The sequence below is a fragment of the Aethalodelphis obliquidens genome, unplaced genomic scaffold (assembly GCF_003676395.1).
Source record: "Aethalodelphis obliquidens isolate GAN/ISIS:26980383/991018 unplaced genomic scaffold, ASM367639v1 scaffold5, whole genome shotgun sequence".
NCBI lineage: Eukaryota > Metazoa > Chordata > Mammalia > Artiodactyla > Delphinidae > Aethalodelphis > Aethalodelphis obliquidens.
The window spans coordinates 55,990,600-55,996,599 of NW_020837949.1; positions in this window are offsets into that span (position 1 = coordinate 55,990,600).

Sequence of the window (6,000 nt, forward strand, 5' to 3'; positions counted from 1 at the left end):
AATAATTCTTTACCCCTACCCAGGCATTTCCAAGCTGTTTTTTTTTTTGGGGGGGTCTTTAAAATATAATATTGAAAATTTGCTACATATCCTAGAAAAAAATCAATTGTACTACCAACTTTTTCAATTGTAAAATTCTGGACTTAATTATTTTTTAAGTTCAACCTTCTAAATAAATTGCTTCCTGTCAATTTGGAGATGATCTGGATTTTTCTCTTCTTGTTGCACATTACCTAGTGCATTTCATTTGAGCAGTGGAACTTGAAAAGGTTTTGATATTTGCCATGAAGAAAAATAATATGAGTTAGTAGCTTATAAAATTTAAGGAGAAAAACCAAACATTATTATCTATTGAAAACATTCCGTTTTCATGGAGTGAAATTATAATTATCCCTATGCAACATGTCAGTACTATGTTCATATTTGTATAATTGTCATCATCTTTTCAATGTTTTCCTTTTGATAGACACTCATATCTTCTTTTTCCGTTGTGTGTGAGAGTACCTGTATGTTCCTTGGCATATTGTTGTGACACGTTCCAAACATGTTCTTAAGATTCTTTCATCAAGTATATTAGAATTCTGAGTAATCAGAAAAATAACTATGGAAATACATTTACAAAGATGGTGATAGTCACACTGAAATACCTACACTTCCTTTCCATTTAGAGTGTCCTGTACTTTTCACTGACTTCCTACATTTCTTTTCCAAGATAATACTTGCATCTCAACTGCACACATGGCCTAACAATTGTGTCACCATAGCTGCCTTTGGTTGAGCTAAAAGGTGTGTACATATTCTAGATAAACTGTTCAGATGAAGCAGTGAAGGTCCAACACAGTGGGGGTGAACGATGATATAGTGGGATCTGGGAGATAGGAAGAAGGACAAAGAAAGTCACCTGGGAGAACCTCCTGTGAATGGCTTGGCAGTAGGAATATGTGAAGAAAGCACATGCTAAGGTCCCGAGGCCAAGAGATGTTCCTCAGTGCTCTAGGTATGGCATATCCAGATAACTGATTCTTTTGGAATGAACAGCATTCTATGTCTATCCTATTATGCAATGAATGAGATTGTATAGTGTATGAATCCATATTCAGGTAACTCTCTTATGTTGTCTCCTTATGGATTTTCCCTGAAAATAATATAGAATGGAATTCTTTGTAGAATTCTCTGAATGCCTAGAAGAAAGTACATAATAGCATGGCTCTGTGGATCAAACAGTTTACCATAAATTGAAGAGAGGATCCAAGTTTTAATCCCTACTATAAATTTGTTCTAGGTTTCTCATAGCTCTGTATCCCCGATACCTAGCACAGTAACTGGCAAGTATTTTATGTCCAAGAAGTGTTTGTCAATGGGAAAGTTGACTTTGTATCCTTTATTCCTTCTTCTTTGGGACAATCTATTGATTTCCTTCAGGGGGATATATTAGAATAATTTTTTTATATAATCCCTCCAAAATTTAAGGATCAGTGTGCTGATTTCAGGACCCCAGGAATGTATCTCCTCTACCTTCTGTTCCCTTTCCTTTTAGCCCTCTTCTCTAAATCCTACAGTCCTTTCAGGGCCCAGCTCTTCCTTAAAACCTGGAAGATTCCCTCAGCCCAATGACAACCTCTTTGCTCTAACTCCTAGAGGCCATCTGCTTCCTACCTTCCTCAAAGCTTGATGCTCTGCTACCCGCCACCATGAGCTCCCTGAGAGTATCCACTGTGCCTTGCTCCCTTTGGCAATGTCCCAGCACCTGGCTGTACCATCTGGCTATAGTAGGTGGTCAGTGAACACACCAATGGCTCTTGTCTCTCTCCATGAGTGTTACTGAGTCAAGCAGGCACAGAGCAGCCTGGAATCGTGTGACATAACTAGGATAACGTTTGAAAGTGGAGGACGGTGTTCCACTTTGCTTAAACAGGAAAGAACAATGGCATCCTGCTACTTTGTGTGGATTTGTTATGTTTTCTCTTGTGTTGCAGATATTAGTCGTTTAAAACATTTTTGTCTGAAAGAAAACACGTTTAGATAAATTACTAAATTTGTCTGAAAGACAACTTCTAAAATCTTATCAGAAAGAAAATGTGTTTAGGTAATTGTCTCCATTCCCTAACCCTGAAAATCCTGATTAAATGATTTTTCTCTGAAAAGAAGAAATACTAAACTCGGAGGTAACTTAGATACTGTAGAGCCCAGAACCTGGAAAGATTACTCATTTTATTTGCCAATATCCTTAATATCTATGTATCCTAAAGGGCAGGATCCTTGATTTTTAAGTCAGGAGCTTTGTCTTTTATTCGTGGTTCTTCCTCTCTCAGCAATGTTCACTGTACCCTCAGGGGACAGATATTTAACCTTTCTGACCTTCAGTGTCTATGCCTATTAAACGGGTTTGCTAATCATTCAGGAAGATGTTATGAAAATAGTTTGGAGAGAGGCAGCAAAGAGTTTTACCTTCGTAAGAGAAGATACGGGAGTAGAATGGAGGTTGCTGGTCCACATGAAATTTAATATGAAGTTGGCTATGAACTTACCTGCGTAACCTTGGGCAACACGCTTAAGCCCCTGGGCCTTAAGGTCCTTGTCCGTAAAAGAGATGATGAGACTAGATGATTTGTATGGCTGTTGCAACTTTACAATGCTGTAGTCCAGTCCATGCCTGGCACCATCATGATACATCAGTTTTTATAAATGCCCTAAATTAGAGTAGTGACGGAGGATGGGACTCTGATGTCAGCAACCCAGAGAGGGGTCTGGATTTCAAATGTGAATTATATTGGGGTCTCTCTAACTTAAACCTCTGGATTTTCAAGACTGAATAGAAATGAGGACTTCTAGAAAAACATTAGGGGAATTCACTAGCGTTTTCATTAGAGATGGGGAGAGAGGAGCCAGGTTTTAATCTTTTTAGCTAAAACTGAATATGATGCATTAATAAATCAGCTCTCATTACTAACATCTGATATAAATTACAATAGTACATACAGAACTAGGATACTCAAGATTAGAAATCTTGGACGATCACAGAAATTCTTCAAAGATATCATGAAGCCTAACTTTGGGAGATGTGACGGGACATATCTGTAAACTACTAAAAACATCAGTGGCTGCCAGCCCCCCATGAGGTAGTAGAAGGAGGGGGGCGGGAGGGTGGGTGAAAGGCAGGGAGTCTGAGGGGCTCCATCAAAGAGCAGAAATTCCGGGAGCTGAGGATCCAAAGCCATTATTAAAACATGTGAAGAAGAACAGACTGTTGCCTCTGTGCTTTAATTTTCTACCACATGAGGCCATGTGCATGGTTTTAAGGTCCTCTCTAGATGTACAGGGAAAAAACATTTAGGCAGTTGGAACCAGACGGTCCTGGATCAGAAGCCTGGCTCCATCATGTAATCCTAGACTAGGTTCTTAAACTTTCAGATCCCTAGTTTCCCTCACTCATAAAGTAGGGATACTATTCTCCGCCACAATAGGTTGGTGTGAGAACTAAACAAGTGCCAACTGTGTACATTTTGCATTTAGCAGACATTTAACAAATATTAGGAAACAATCAATATCCCTTTTGTGAAATCACATTTCCTATTCTTTCTCTTTTAGGGGCAGCTAACCCTTTGACTGACATGTCATTCTTTTTAACTGGATTGAAACATCCACCTACTGCAGAAGTAGCAGCCTAAAACAGAGCACACCTAAAATTATCTTGGGCTTTGACCAAACCACAACTGTCTCTGGGTGTGTGAGGAACAGAGGAGAGGGTGGGGTGTCTCGCCTGAGACCTCTCTGTCTTGTCCAGATCTTATCCCAGTACTGCTCAGTCTTCTTAGTCAGTTCCTCACTGTCCCCCTCACTCTCTTCCCTACAAGTGGCTCTGTTCTTCCTTTCTCCACTGCTTTGGTGTGGCCTGAGGGCCAACTCATTCTGTCCCTTAAATATGTACCCCATACTCGTGGACACTTGTCTTAAAAGCCGTGCAACTCAGCTGCCTACCCGCAAGAGCTTCTCTGTGGGTCACGCCTCCACAGTCACTGGCTCCTACTTCTCTTGTTCGAAGTACTGACTGTTACCCTGTTTGTCATCCTCTCCATCTCTTCCCTACACATCAACCTGGTCTTCTTGGCTTAGCAGAAGTTTCCTTAGATGACACTGTATTTCCTACCCCATACTCTCTCCTTAGAAACTCTTGAGGGGAGCTACCCTGTCTCCCCTGCCCTTTTCAATTTTTATTTTTTGAACTCCCCAGGGATATTTCCTCAGCTTCTTGTCCTTTGATACTCAAATGCTTCCTTGAGAGCCATTTTCCTCATTGCTTTGTCACCCTTACCCACGGGCCATCGGATACCTGGACCACCCAGTTCCTGGAGTTCTGTCTTCTACTGTCTCCTACTGAGGTCCCACAGGATGGTGGACTCCTTCAAAGAGGGGTCTGCAGCTTTTATTGCTTCATCTCTAAATCCTGGCCCAAAGTCAGTGAACAAGAGGTGTTGGCTAAAGGAAAGCTACAGTATCATAGGAAACACAGGTGCCATCACATGATCTTCCATCTGAGCAGTGACCTGGCATTCTCCCAGGCACATCTTGCTCACCTGTGTCCTCGCTGCTCTGGATTCCATGCTGTCTTCTTTAAAAGCGAACCCCGGAGCAGGGTAGGTAAAGGTCTCCACCTTTGGGTTGCACCATCCCCGCCTCCCTTGATACAGGAGTACATAGAATGGCTGATAGAAAGCTCATGAAGCTGAATTGATCTGACCTATGGGTTCATGCTGGTCAGGAAGAGCCATGAAATCCAGGCAAGGAAGCTTAAACTCGATTATTAGGCAAAACACAAAACTGATTTAAGAGTTTTGAACAGGGAAGGTGGCTCTTAGAGCAGTGATAGCACAGAAGTCATGTGCAAGGAGATGACTTTGGTACTAGCAGGGCCAAGAGGCTGGCATCAGGGAGGCCAAATTACAGGCTCCTGCTGGTGGTGAAAAGACCCGGAATGATAGTTAAGAATGGAAAAAAACAAAAAGAGAGAGAATGGCTACAAGAGAGAATTCAGAGGAAACATTTGACAGGATTTGGTTAATAACAAGATAAGGCAAAAATGAGATGAGTTAATTTAACATGTATATAGCCTGTCAGGGCAGCTCTGGTACTTTATATAAATTAACCTATTTAAACCTCCTAATTATCTCCATTTTGCAGACAACGAAACTGAAGCATAGGACCAAACTTCTAACCAGGCTTTGGGTCCAAGGTATGAAAATAATTAATAATTAAAATATTACTAATAATATAGTGTATAATAGATAAAAGAAAGATGGCTTGGTGAAGGGTTAGGAGTTCCATTTCTGAATCTGAGATGACAGCCAAATGAAAATATCCAGTGGTCACGTGGAGTGGGGAGCCTTTCACTTTTGCCTGGTTCTGCCTTAAAATACACCCAGATCCACCATCCTGGAGAAACCCATTGCTGTTTTCAAATGACATTCTGCTTTTTTTCCCCTTTCCTATTGGCAGGGCCAGCTGCATGGGTTGCACAGAAGGGTCTTGTGCTTGGTAGAATGCTCTGCTGCGGCCATCGTAATAACTTTTGAGCAAGGTGCCTACATTTTCATTTGGACTGGGCCTGCAAATTTTGTAGAGGGCCTGCCTTTCTGCTGGAACATCTGGGATGGACATTTCAGATGTGGGCATTCACTTCACAGTTCAGGCCTCCTTCTGAGCAGTGGCCTGGCACTCTTCAAGGGATGTTTGCTCCTTTCATTGCTTCTGTGAAACTGTTCTTTCCCACATCATCATTGATGCAGTCAGTGCCAATTTTTTCTTAGTTGTTAGGCTCTGCACTTCTTACACTGGTTTTTCATGTTTTCTCGAAATTCTCTCCTGTCTTAGCTGTCATGACCCATGACTTCTGCCACTTCTTGATTTGATGTTCTTTTGTTTTCCAATGCCAGCTTTTCCTCTGGGTCCTGCCCCATACCTGGAGGTATCCTCTACGACTCAACAATCAGCAGCTGAACTGCT